The sequence below is a fragment of the Numida meleagris genome, chromosome 2 (assembly GCF_002078875.1).
Source record: "Numida meleagris isolate 19003 breed g44 Domestic line chromosome 2, NumMel1.0, whole genome shotgun sequence".
Taxonomy (NCBI): Eukaryota; Metazoa; Chordata; class Aves; order Galliformes; family Numididae; genus Numida; species Numida meleagris.
In genome coordinates, this window is record NC_034410.1 from 146196536 (window position 1) to 146211532 (window position 14997).

At 39.9% G+C, this 14997-nt stretch overlaps 1 long non-coding RNA gene across 7 annotated transcripts in view; it reads left to right on the forward strand.

The window, feature by feature from the left end:
* The window catches only part of LOC110394294, a 156204-nt gene that overhangs the window by 79637 nt on the left and 61570 nt on the right, over nucleotides 1-14997 (forward strand). The window lies entirely within an intron of this gene.

Here is a 14997-nt window from a genome sequence, read left to right on the forward strand (position 1 = left end):
GACAGAAGAGCAGGGTGGAGAGTCAGACAGGCCCCTTGCTAAGCACTTTGCTGAAGTGTTTATTATCACTAAAACCAGTCTTGCTCCTAATGAGTTGGAATACCATACATCTGAATGTCAGCTGAGCTTTCAGGGAGCCAGGCTGTCATTCATCAGCCGCTTAATCTCTACTTAATGGGCAGCATGTGAGGAGCAGCCACCAGGAGAAGTGGGGCCATTAATGGGACAGCAGAAATGAAAAGGGGGAGCTGAGCTGAAAAGCCTCATTAAGTATATAAGTATCCCAAGGAGAGAAGTTTGCTTAATATCACTGCTATCATGCTATCTGTCAAGGCTGTATCATCTCTCACAGAGTGAGGTTTCAAGCCACCCACGTGTGCCCAAGCTTTGTGGGGTTTCTATTCTTTTTGATAGTTGAGCATGTAGGAATATTTGTGCAGCCATGAAATAAAGGAATATGTTACAACCTCTATTAATAAAAAGGCTGTACTTGAGTTAAAAGAGGGGAAAGCAGATCATGCCAAATGGTTTGGCAAGCCCCGAAGCATTTTCAGGTCTTGATCACTGCAATCTTTAGCAAAATCAGCAGAGGAAGTTTTAAGCCTGGAGTTTTTCTAACTGCAGGTAAAGATTTACTGAATGTTAAGTACTCAAAGTCTTAACTTTTATAGCCCACGGGAAGGAAAGCAATGATTCTGCCTCAGCCTTTCCATGCTGGATTGCCATGGTCAACCTTTTGCCCAAGGAGATCCTTGGTCCACCTTTCACCCGAGGAAGAGGCAGGTCTACATGGTGATATCTACATCATAACCACCTTTCCTCGGGTCTTTTTGCCTGTATAGAGGAAAAATTCAATTTCCGCTCATCCAACAACTTCAGCTTTGCACTAGGTGGGTTTATTCAGTCTTCCTTTGGGGACCAGTGGCCAGCAGTAGGTTGAACAGGCAATTTTCATTAGCTGAGAGTATTTTGTTGCAATTGTTTTATTTTTTGCATGGTTTTGAGGGATTTACATTCATTTTTGCTACATGAGAAAAAAAATGCAGGCTATACAAGACAGCAAAAAACTTCTGCTTATGTTTGAGCAATTACATAGTGATAGCATTGCTTCCACAGATGGTCCCAATGGATCCCTGTGTTTTACTCTGATCCCCCATGTGTTCAAGTCTCCACTAAGAGGAAATACTTTTTGTGACCTCCAGTTCTTTGGCTCATTTTGATTCACAGACTTTAGCTTTTCTTTCTTGATTCCTGGTTCTCCACTGAGATGTAGGTTTTCTGAAGCCATTTTCTTCGTTTTCTAATATTTTGATTTGTGATTCTTTTCCAGTATACCTCCACTGAACAAATTAAATAAAGTTTCCCAGGAACTAAGCCAAAGCATCATGTTCTTGTATTATCCTAACTAGTCTGAAATTCTATCTCACCTCCTATTTTGAGGTGAGCAATGAAGTTCTGATGCAATTGCATAGGTGACTTGATGATCCTGATGGGTCCCTTCCAACTTGGGATATTTCATGATTCTATAATTCTATGATTAGTAAAGTGCCTTCTAACAGCCTTCTATGCCTCCAAAAAGTAATTAATCAACAAACCAAGTCTTTTATCCATAGAAAGCAAATGATAAAATCATAGAATCGTATCATAGAATCATAGAATGGCTCAGGTTGGAAGTGAACTTAAAGATCATCTAGTCCTAACCCCCTGCCTTGGGCAGGGTTGTCAGCCACCAAATCAGGCTGTCCAGGATCCCATCCAACCTGGCTTTGAATGCCTCCAGGGATGGAGCATCCACAGCTTCTCTGGGCAGCCTCTTCCACTGCCTCACCATCCTCTAAGTGAAGAATTTCTTCCTAATGTCTAACCTAAACCTCCTGTCTTTCAGTTTAAATCCATTCCGCCCTTGTCCTATCACTATCTACCTGCATAAAAAGTTGGTATCCTTTCTGCTTGTAAGCTCCTTTCAAGTGTTGGACAATTGCAATGAGATCTCCCTGGAGTCTTCTCTTCCCCAAGGTAAACAAACCCAAGTGCCTCAACCTTTCATCATAGAAGAGGTGCTCCAGCCCTTTGATCATCTCTGTGGCACTCCTCTGGAACTGCTCCAACAGCTTTGCATCCTTCTTGTGCTGGAGGCCCCAGACCTGGATGCAGTCCTCCCACTGGGGCCTTACAAGGGCAGAGTAGAGGGTGACAATCACCTCCCTGTCCCTGCTGCCACTCCTCTTGATGCAGCCCAGGATACCATTGGCCTTCCAGACTGCAAGAGCACACTTTGGCTCTTGTCCAGCTTTTAATCCAGCAGGACCCCCAAGTCCTTCTCCACAGGGCTACTCTCCAGGAGTTTTTCCCCCAGTTTGTACTCATATCTGGGACTGCATTGACCCAAGTGCAATACCTTGCACTTGGTCTCGGTGAACCTCATTGCTGATGAACGTAATGGAGCTAACTGTCAAAGTCATTAGCTGCCAGCATCCCAGGAATCTTGGTCAAATCAAGCACTCTTGGTAGAGAGATATCTGTAAGCTATCAGTCTCATGAAACACAAGAGGACACTGACACTGCTAATGAAATCTTTAGACCAGTCCTTCCTGTCTTCACATTGGTATGCAGGTGCTTAAGGTCAGATAATATCTTAGTCAGAGCTCTGGAGCTCTTTGAAAGTGAGGAGTCTGAGGACACACAATTTCTCTCACAGGCTGAATTCTCATTGAACCTCCATACATAACTCAGGGTCAGAACTGGCCCAGTCAACCAGCAGATCTCAGCTCTTCCATATGATGTGCTATTTGTAGGCACAGTGTTGATACTTTGACCACAAGTATAGACACTCTAGCATTGTGCATGGAGAACATACAGGATACAGGGCTTAGCTTATCTCATTCCACCTTGAGCCATTTCTTCACCAAGTTCTATAAAGAGACTCTGCCACATAAAGTGGGTATAGTTGTTCTTAATTCTGATACTTTCTCAAGCCACTGGCTACATGATTTCATTCATCAAACAGTCCACCCATCAAATCCGTATCTTTCAAACTTGGAGAGAAAGATGTTGTGGGGAACTGTGTCAAAGGTATTACTGAAATCTAGATAGATGACATCGGTGGCTCTTCCCTTGTCCACTGATGCAGATACTCCATCATAGAAGGCCACCATGTTGGTCAGGCAGGACTTGCTCGTGTTGAAGCCATGAAGCCATGCTGGCTGTCCCATATCACCTCCCTCTCTCCCCTCTCTTTCACTTGCCTTAGCGTAGTTTCCAGAAGGGAAACTTCTAGCTGTAGATATTTCTGTTCATTTCAGAGGAATTGTACTAGATGACCTTTAAAGGTCCTTTCCAAATCAAGTGATTCTATGATTCTATGAGTTTTTAGCAATCAAGTGACTTTATTTTTGGAGGAGAATGATTTATATAAGAGAGAAGCCTGCATGTCTACTTGTGAGTTGTCACAAAAATAACTGCATTTCTCTACCCTAAAATATTTTATCCAGAATTAACCAAAAGATTTATGGCTTATTGCTGGACATATTAAAAAAAAAAACAAAAAACTAGATACTTTGATTACATTTTGGGCTATTTTTAAATGGAAAGGGAAATTGAACAGATTAACTAGACTATATAAAGCGCTCAGAAATAAAACTGTGTGCTTGTGCACTAGACTATTGCCTTTTGAACTAGAGCTGGCTAAAATATTGATTTTAAGAAAATGGAAAACAAGAAAGAGTTTCTAAATGGATATGACCATGTTAAAACATGTTCCATTTTCCATTTTCTACTAGCTCATATAGACTGAGATCTCCACATCAGGGAGGCTTATGACCGAAGTAGCAGATGTTGAGACAAGTTACTTCCAATGTGGCTTGGCAGAACTGTGCAGAAGCAGAGTTTCCATGGTGGCAGCACTCAGAACTATTAAGGATGTGGTTACAGTGCTAATGGAGCAGTGTGAAAGCCCAACTTCAGAGTGACAAAGACTGTGGGACAAGAGCAGCATCTCTGGCATAACTGGCCGTGGAGGGCTGGCTCTGGGAGGATGGGACGAAGGTTTTTCATGTCCATTTAGTCTCCCTGACAGAAATAAGTAGTCTCGGTTGCAAACTGCCACTTTACAGTAAAGCATCTTAATTCTGCTTCTGTGAGCACCAGAGAAAGAAACAACAATAAAAATCAGAGAATTGAGTAGACATGACTCTGGATCTTTGGTAATGACCTTTCATTAACAAGGGCCAGCTGGCTCGCAAATGAAGCCCTTTCCATTACTATCTGGAGGAAAGAGCAGAGTCATTTGTTACAGCTTTTTCTGCTAGAGTGGGTCCCCATGTAGCAAGCCAGAGGCAGAAGGGTGCTGGATTGATGTGAATTGATGCAGCCTGATGGTGGATTTCCAACGGTCCATCCATTTTCAAAATTCATGGCAGTTTGAAGACTGGGTTAAATTCCTGCTGTTCTGTCAGTGGACAACAGTCTTAGAGGGCTGAGGTGGTAGTCACAGATGAAGCAGGAGCACTGCGCATGAAGGTCGAAACAAGCTACGAGCCATCAGCTGGGGTTGCCCTCATCCTTATTCAGCTCTTCAATCATATTGGGTAAAAGGACATGCTCCTGCTGTGCCCATATTTCAGAATGCTTCAGAGGATTTCAAAAATGCTATTATTTCTGATCTTTACTGCAGATTTGACTTATAAATGAAGAACTCTTTATTTAACCTATGTCTATAGATACAGATCCAGATGTAAACAGGCTGAATGTTTAATGGATTTCATTATCTTCTGTCTCTTTTTGTTCATCTCTTGGCCTTCTGTTCCAAAGTGGAGGTGGAATTTAAGGTTGTTTTCATTTCAAAAAGGAGGCAAAATAATTCCATATCCTCAGTGCTGTATTCTACATACCTTACTTTCTTGACCACCTTAACTCCTGATAGCATTGCTCTGTTACAGGGTGAATACAGCATCACAGTGAATAGGTGCTTTCATAGAATCATGGAATTATTAAGGTTGGAAAAGATCACTAAGATCATATAGTTCAACTGTCAACCCATCACCCCCATGCCCACTAATACTCACTGACTCAAGCCACACACCTGTGAACAGAAAAGTTCACACAACTTTGCAGTAAAGATGTAGGCAATGCATATTTACACTGAACAGGGCAGGGTAGCCTAGGTAAGAGGAGTTTCAAGCTGATACATTTCTCCTGATCTTGCTAGTGCAGCCAGGCCTTTGGATCTTAGAAACAGAGGTAACAGTCTTAAGTTGCTCCACGGGGATTCAGATTGGATATTAAGAAGACCTTCTTCCCAGAAAGAGTGGTAATATATTGGAAGAGGCTGCCTGGGGAGGTGGTTGAGTCACCATACCTGGAGGTTTTCAAAAAACATAGATCTACGGAACAGAGAGACATGGTTAGTGGGCATGGTGGGGATGGGTTGATGGTTCAACTTGATCATCTTAGAGGTCTTTTCCAACCTTAGTAATTCTGATTCTGTGATCTACAGTGCACAGAGAACACTGACTGAGCTTCTCAAGCATGCCAAAAGAAGAATCCACATCACTGCATCAGTGCTCGATGTTGAGCCCACAGAAAATAGATGTTCTTTGAGTCACTGGAAGAGGCCAACTATGTTGTCCTAATCCTCTCAGATTTACTGTCTGAAAATGTCCAGGGTATCTTCTTTGTCTGGAAGAGCCATGTCTCAAAACAACAGGCAAAGCCTCTCCCCTTCCTGGGACTGCTTTTTTTCCTAATCTTTTTCATTCTTATTTGGTTGTTAAAGTCTCTGAGTCACCGACCATATTCCTTCTGAACTTTCGTCATTGTCATCTCCTGCCTAGACCACAGTCTCAGTAGCATGTTACTGAAATTTCAGCAGGCATAGGAGAAGAAGCAAGTTGCAGATAAAAGCAAGGTTTTATTGAGCAGAGTAATTTTACTATGTAGAGTGAGTTATTTAATTAATTTTTGGAAAATGCTTTGAGATTCCATCAATTAATGGAATGAGGATGTACAAATTATCTATAATTATTATTACCTCCATAATCAAGGAACAGATCTTCCTTTTTCTGAGATATTCTGGTAAGGAGCCAATAGGGAGATTCCACTTCAGTAGGTGTGCTGAGTTTTAGCATTCAATTTTGCTGGCTGAGTGATAAATGGCATTGAAATACTCCTCACTCTCTTGGCTGTAAACCTGTTAACAGTTTCAATTTTTTACAAACCATAGACCTTGCATTACAGTTACCACTACAGTCAGCTTACCTCCTTGTGCTGCTTAATACACTATAAAATGTCTCTACTAAAGAACATTTCCATGGAAACAGTCCATTAAAAATGAATTTTATATCTTCTGTTTTCTATAAATGGACAGCTCACTTAATAGCCTTTTACTATTGCACTTTGCCAGAGCAGTTTCAAATTTAAGCATATTTAATCCTCTTATAATTTGAAACAGCGCTATTTTTTTTATTGCTTTTACAAAATCTCTGCTTGCTTCAATGAGCTCTAGGGTATTCCGGAGCACAAAGGAGGTGAAGATCAGAACTCAGGACTCATGTTCCATATACAAAGAGCCTAAACACATCCTTAACAATGTGAGGTCTCTCTTCTGAAGTACTTCAGTGTGTGCCAAACTGTATACATTTGACCCTGATGCTACCTTCCACCACAGTTCTCCTTTCACCAAAGAGCACAAAAATACTCTCTTCAATAGAACAAGCAGACAGACTAGCCACAAAATATTTCTCTCTTCTTTTAGCAAGATGACTCGTCAAAGGGAAGCAATGTTTTACCTATGTCTTTACTTGCTGAAACCCTTCTAAAATAAAGATGAAGTAAATTTGCAACAAAAACCAGAATCTACTTCAAGTGCAAGAAAAGAACTAGATAGATGGCTAAACAGATAGGTGGATAAATAGACAGACAGACAGACAGACAGATAGATAGATAGATAGATAGATAGGTAGATAGATGTGCATTTCAGCACTGTGCCATTATTATCTGGGCTCTTCAAGAAGAGCAATAATTCTCAGTGTTTTTTAAAATTTATCAGTGCTCTTCCAAGGGAAGTCTTGGACAGTGCTGTGTCTGTGATTCAGTTTCCAGACATCTCAGGAGCTTGGAAAATTTACAGCACCGTTACAAGTATTTGTCAGTTGTTCTCCTTAAGACAAATACTATCCGAGTTTGCTTTAACAGAGCTGCTATTCATCAAAATTTCCCTAAATAGATTATCTTTTTCCAACAGGATTCTTCATTTGAGCATTTTACACAGGTGTTGAGAATTGCAAGACGTCCGAATCTTTGCTATGGTTCATTTGCATGTGAGCCACACACGTTGCCTAATGCCTGCGCCCTCCCATGCCTTCCAGAAGTCATGAGTGACCACAGACACAACTCTAGGCACACAACGCTTAGCTCCAGAAGATCCCATCCCTTGTATGTGTTCCAGCTCTCTAACCACCTTGGTTACCTCTGCAGGAATTTTGTCAGCCTGTCAATGGGTTTCCTCTCCCTGAGGGAAAAGATGTCTCACAGAAAGAATGAAGAAGACTGCTGCATTTCTAATTTTTCCCCAGTGTAGACAGCTGCTTCTGTGCTTCCCTGTGCACCTTTACAATCTTGCCTTGGATTTCTCCACATTTCAAATGGAAAACCCTGTAACAGAACTGAGTACAGCTTAACTCACAGGTGTGCAGCTCCAGTGACATGTTGCAGCAATTGTCACAGGAACAGTGATGAATGTAGATCCAAATTCATATTAAGAAAAAAATCCTGGGAATCAGGAAGAGTCCATTACTTTTTTTATTTACCTTTTTTTTTTTTTTAGTTGAGTGAACACAGACCATGACCACATACTCAGAATAAGGACTACCTGGAGGGGAGCAGGAAACTTCTTCTCCTTCCCCAGACAGATTTGTCACAAAATAATAAGTATGTATCCTGCTGTACGTGTCGTGATGAACTGCCATTGGAGTTTAAAAGCACTTAAAGACTTAACAACTAACAGGCATTAATTTTTAACTTCCTTTTAACCATGAAGATTTCAGTGAAGCCTGACTAACAAGAGGTAATTCACTGGAAAACAATCTCAGTTGGAAAAGATGTTATGACCAGTCATAGTGATATTCTCTGTAGCATTTTAAAATACTATTAATTCATGCTTTCTACTTTCCTAATTCTGTCCCTCTATCCATCAGTGTTGTCACATAATGTGATCTGGATTTTGGCCTTTAGTGAAATCATTTTCTGATAGTACAGTTTGTGATCTTGGTTTCTAGTAGATGATGGTAGAAATATCTTGGTCTACACATTTGTAAAGGACCGAGAGAATAGGATAGGGTAGAATGGAACGGAATGGAACGGAATGGAACGGAATAGAATAGAATAGAATAGAATAGAATAGAATAGAATAGAATAGAATAGAATAGAATAGAATAGAATAGAATAGAACAGAACAGAACAGAATAGAATAGAGTAGAGTAGAGTAGAGTGGAGTAGAATAGGAGCAGAGTAGAATAGAATAGTTCAGTTTAGCATGATTGTCCGTGTGTTAAATTGAATCCATTTTGAATATATGTCCCTACATAACGAAAATTCTTCCTTATAACAAAGGTGGGTTCTGGGTTTTTTTGAGCGTTAATGGCATCACAGATATCTTAAAAGAGTTTTGAGAGAGTGAAGTGCAGTGCGGTTGTTGTTTAGTACTAGGATGAAGTAGGCTGTGATTATTTATGAGTATCAAAAATAGATGTGAATATTAACATTTGAGAATATATCACAGATTACATATTAAGATGAAGATAAATGAGTCTGTGTGGTACAAGACCAGAAATCATTTTAACTATCAAATTCTGCTTATGGAAAAGCAAATAACACTTGCAATGAGAACGTGAAGGATAATGAAAACAGGAACAATATCAATTGCCTACAAAGCCCCTGGGATCAGATGGGCTGTGCAGAATTTACAATGAAAGTCCCCTTATTCTCAATGCAAGTTAAAATATATAAATGCATGTCAGAATTCTCTACCCAAAAAACTCTTATCCTTAAAGATGTGCACATGCCCTTCAAAAGGAATGAGGAGGCAAGAAGCCAACAGGCTGCTCTGAGAAAGTACCCAGAAAGCTTATCAATGCTTGTCAGCAGAAATCAAGATGAGGAGACAGTCTGGGCAAGTTGTAGAAGTCTTTTCTTTGATATAGAGCCCTCAAGGGAGTAAGCAATCTGGAATAATTGTAGATACACCATGATAATAGACTGAAGTCAATTGCAATTTAGGTCAGATGATCAATTGATTTTTCCCTTTCTCCAGCTTGATTCAGTGTCTAATAAGCACACACAAAATACATTCTACTGCCTCTCAGGTTAGCATACTTAAGGGGATAAATATATTAAAGAAAAATTTTTTAAAAAATCTTGTTTATTTTCATTCCTATTGATTTTGTGGTCACAGGGGTGCACAGGGAGGAAATTTGAAATCTTTGTGATGGCAGAGGGTAAAAACTTTAGCACCAAATCATTTTTTTCCAAGAGGAAAGATCTGTTCAGCAGGCAGATAGGTTGGTGCCTTTATAGGGAAAGTTAAAAGTGACTGGAGGTCAGCACAGCAAACATGGTTACAAGGGCCTAGGATATCAGAGAGAGTGATTTGATAAAAAAATATTTGGTAGGAATAATGACAGAGATGTCACTGGAGACAACCAGGTGTGGACATTTCAGTGTTAAACTGGCCAAGGCACTCTGATCTACATCCTTTTGGGAAATTCACTCTGCAGTCCCCCAAAACAAGGTCAGATGCTTGGAAGTTCTTTGGACTTAATGATCCTTATGGGTCGCTTCCATCTTGAATTATTGTATGACTGTGATTCTATGATCTATTAAATGACAGACCCAGCTAACCAGAGGAACTGCATCGCATTCAGAGCTTTAGATCTGTGATATCCCCAAAACCTGAGTTTCCCTCACATCACTTGTCATGAACTCCTTATAGTGGAGTAGCACAAACAACTGTTCTTCCCTAATGTGCCCTTCTCAATATCTACAGTCTACAACAGTTTGGTTTGCAGCATCTATAAACTCATCTTGGAGAACTTCTGTCTACTGCTTCCCTATCTGGAAAGGGTACAATTATTCTCCCTTTCAACATATTGGTGAGAAGAAGGTGCTCAGCATCTCTAGAGGACTCTCCCTTTCTTTCTTGATGTCTTCATCAGCACTGCTACCCACATGGCCCAAAAAGGGCACTGAATTTTCATGGGATTGAATTTCCATTAGACTTCTTGGATTGGACCACTTAGATGTCTGAACAACATGAAACCTATCAAATATTTATCTACATGAAACTTCAGCTCTTAGTCTTTCAAACTCAATGTAGTGTTGGATGCAGAAGTCCATCCTAGTTTCCATGGCTCACCTAGTGTCTTAACCATATGTTGAACCAATGTTTAAATAAATTCCAGGATAATGTTTTTGACATTTTGTCATGCAAAGGAAAATCAAAAACACGGCAAAGACATTGCCGCCTCCAGAAATGTTTCTGCTATGCTATGCCATGCAGACACAGTCTGAATGCCTCTGCTTCCATTTTTGAAAGGCAGAAAGGGATAGGTGTCTTCTGAAGATGACATTACAAAACACAGTTGTTGAAAAATTGACAATAATGAAGGGAAAATTATATAAGAAGAAATTCTTTTATATTGACCCTTCATTAATACTAAGACAAATCACTTCATCACATTCCTAGGGGAAATTCATTTCTGGGAAGCTTTTTCACTATTAAAAGATCAGTTTGTTCCTGAGGTAGTGTAGATGTGGTAGAACCAGTAAGAAAATGTGTTAACAACATCTGAACTCAGCTCAGAGTTCAGGGGAGGTTTACTTTTGATATTAGGAAAATTTTCTTCACAGAAAGAGAGGTAATTCATTGGAACAGGCTACCCAGTGGTGGAGTCACCGTCTCTGGGGGTTTACCAGAATGATGTGGCATTTAGGGACATGGCTTAAGTGGGCACAGTGGGGATGGGTTGACCATTGGACTTTTTTATTGATATTTGTAATTCTTAGAAGTCTTTTAGAACCTTAATGATTCTATGATACATCAGAGGGATGGGTGGACTCCATGTTTGCCCCTTGACCAGCAGCACATGCCCCTTGGGTGTTGCTGATGTGAAACGGGATGGTGGATTACACTGTTCTGCTCCCCAGTAAATCCACTTTTGCTTTCATCAAATCACCAGGCTTTCTTGTCATTCTGAATGCTCTCCAAGTCCAGTTGCCTTCATGTTTTCCTTGTGAGCATAGTATAAGTCTGTGTGAATATTTACCTTCTGATAATTGCACTCTATTAGTCCTCAGGGCCGCAGCAGCCTCAGGAACTGTAGTTAATTTTCCCAATGTTCTGCTATCTTGTAATTATTTAAAAGTTGACACTGGAATATCATTGCAGTTTCGTTATTAATTGCAAAGTAGCCTTCTTGAGCATGCTTTTAAAATGTTAAAGCAACTTGTCTGAAATGCAGTTTGAGCAACTTATATTCTGGAGGGCAGAACAAACTCATATAACAGAACCTACCTCCTTTGCTCTTGCTTTCTTGTTTTATATTTCAGACAGGCTGGATAAGTTATTTTGCCCACAGATTAATTGAACTTTCATTTCACTAAAACATCCCTAGCTGCTAAGTGAAATGTAAGATGAAATGAAGGCTACAAGATAGCCTGTAAGGTCTCTCCTGCAGGGTCATATCTCCCACGGAATTCTAATCTCATGTTCTGAGAGAGCTTTGCTTTTGAGTGGTTGACACTGAAGTAACTGGGTGAGCAGTGATTATTTCAAGATAACAATCAGGCAAGGTGGCTGAAATCCAGATAGGGCACTAGTGATGATCAAGATCATCTCTATACATAAATCATGTCTCATACAATAATTTCTGTCTCTTATAGAACAGAGAAACAAGAACAAAACGTGATCTTTCAAAAACCTATTCTTGCTTAGAGATTTCTGGGTGGAAAGTTTATTTTCTCCTGTGGATCTGGTAGCTAATTATCTTCTCTGAAAAAAAAATAAAAAATTACACATTGTTTCTGCTCTTGTTTTAGCTTCCAGTTACTATTTCCTGAATTTCTTAGAAAAAAAAAAAGAAAAAAGAGAAAAAAAAGCATGACCCTCAGGTAGGGATTTCAAGACTTCCTGATTGGAGAGCAGTTTGCTTGCTTGATCAAAGACTTCTAAACCTTCTAGACCCTTCAGGTACTAGTCAGGAAGGAGAGGTTACCTGTGTCTAAAACCAATTGTGAATACGAATGATTTAAATTGCCATAAAAATACCCCTGTGAATCACAGGATCACAGAATTGTAGGGGTTGGAAGGGACCTCTCTAGAGATCATCAAGTCCAAGCCCCCTGCAAATCAGGCTCCCTACAGCAGGCTGCACAGGTAGATGTTCAGGCAGGTCTTGAACATCTCCAGAGAAGGAGAATCCACAGCCTCCCTGGGCAGCCTGTTCCAGTGCTCCATCACCCTCACTGTGAAGAAGTTCTTCCACATATTGGTGTGGAACTTTCTATGCTCCAGTTTATGGCCATTTCCCCTTGTCCTGTCCCCACAGACCACTGAAAAGAGGTTGGCAATGTCCCTTTTTCTCCCACAAGATATATATACATCAGCTGATGTGAATTTGATCTTAGATCCAATCTTAAGGCAGTTTCTGCAATGCAGAGTAGAGCCAGTTTCTACTCTTGATTCCGAATATGTGAAGTTCACTGAAGATCTTTTGGAACCTGGTGGTTCAAATATTGAAAGTACCCAGGGCAGGCACTTAAAATTCAGGTTTCTTCGTAGTGTAAGTCACCTGGTAGTGCTTTGTATAGCTAATGCTGAACAAGCAGGAGGAACAACAACATGATACTCTTAACCAGAAGATAAAAAATGAAATAGAATGGAAAGTTACATAGTTGTTTTTTTTTTTCCCCATCTTTTCAGACCTACAGCCAAATATCCTCAGTATTTCTATAATCTCCTTCTTCAGTGGCCAAGTAGAATAGAATCATAGAATCATTAAGGTTGGAGAAGGCCTCCGAGATCATCAAGTCCAACCACTAACACACTCCCACCGTGTCCACTAAACCACGTCCTTCAGTGCCACATCTCCCCATTTCCTGAACACCTCCAGAGATGGTGACTCCACCACTGCCCTGGGCAGCCTGTTCCAATACCACACTACTCTTTCTGAGAAGAAATTTTTCCCAATATGCAATCCAAACCTTCTCAGCACATCTTAAGGTCATTATCCTGCAAATAATTCCAGAGCAATTATATCCTTTGGGAAATGTTGTGAGATCTGGCTTTGTTCAGTCTGGAGAAGACAAGTTAGAGGGCACTTCTTATTGCTATTAAACATGAAAGCGTACAGAAGACAAAGGTTTTCTCGTGTAACAGGATGAGGTGCAGAGGCATAGAATGAATAATCAGAAAATACGATTATACTTTAGAGAAATAAATATAAAACTGGGGCTGATAAAATATTGAAATAGTAGAAAAAAAATGTGAGATTCTCATCTTTGGAGATGAAACTTTACTAGACAAGTCCCTAAGCAATATTTACTATTTTTGAGTTTGGTTCTAACTTCCAAGTTAGTTGTACTTTAGATGTGGGGTTTGACCAGATACCTCCGAAGTTTCTTCTGACCTCAATAACTGTATGATTTTCTGTTGAGAGTTACCTGATCTTCATCAAGTTTGTGTGAGCAAAGTCTGTGCTCCGTGGTTCTTGTGTGTCTCCATCTTCTTCTGGGTATGTGACCTCCAGTGTGGCAGAGCTTCATCTTTGCTGTGAATGAAGAAATCTGGTGTCACAAAGTGTTGTGCAATTGGTTTCTAAAGATGGTGTATTTCCTTTCACGCTCCCTTGAATGAATTCCTTGATAGTCTTTCTGAACCTTCCTCTCACATTTTTTTCCTTATCAAGCTTGGTGAGGCTTCAATGCAGCCGATCCCAGTTGTTACAGGTTTTCAAATCATTTTATTTAGGGGAAATAAAACGCAGAATGGCAACTTAAATGTTAATGATGTGAGATATGGCTTTTTTTATATATATAAAATCCATCATTGCTTAATGATCTAGGTCTCTCTAAACTCCTGGTAAAAGTAGATTACAGCACATGACACTTCCAGAATAACAGATACTTCAAGCCCATGTGGTAATGAATAGCAAAGGATCTTTGCAATGAGTTAACAAGAGATCAGAATAGCTTAAGGCTTACCCCACTTTTGGAGAAACTTTTTGCTTTTTAACTCTAATTACCCTGAAAAAGTCTCCCTTGTTGGGGGATCACAATCCTTTATACATTTTGAGGTTTGGTTGCAATCCTAGGTAAGTTTGAATTTGCTCATCCACCTATATGCATTTTGACGCATGCTGAGTATTCATTTCCATAGTATCTTAGTGTTGTAGGATAATTCCTGGTTCATTTGATTAGTAAATGGAAGAGAAGGCTGGGAACTAAAAAGATGCAACTACAAGTACAGTATAGGGTGCTTCTCTAATTTCTCCAATTTCTCTTACTCCAAAGTAAAAACCTGTGTGTAGGAACTACTGCTTTTACCTCCAATCTAGTGTTACTGTAGATTCTAGTCTATGTTTAGGTACACAGAAAAAGCGTACCATTAGCATCTTCACTGATAGTAGCAGATTGACAGTGGCGTAAGCCCAAGAGAAGACATCACATTGGTATTAATGCACAGCAAAATATTTCCTTAAGTACTTTTTCACTTTGAGACTGTTGGACCAAAACTCTTCAGGTCCATTTAAGAGCGGACTTCTTCAGCTGAAAAGAGAGATGTCAGCAACAATGAGGTATTTTGTCTTTCTTCAAATGTAATATTTAATTTAGAAACGTAGCCCCTAACAACAAACTATTTTGAGGCAAAAAGCTTTTGATCCAGATTGAATAACTGTTTTACTCAACCCAAGATGAAGGCTTGTTTCAACAGAAGAATTAATTGTT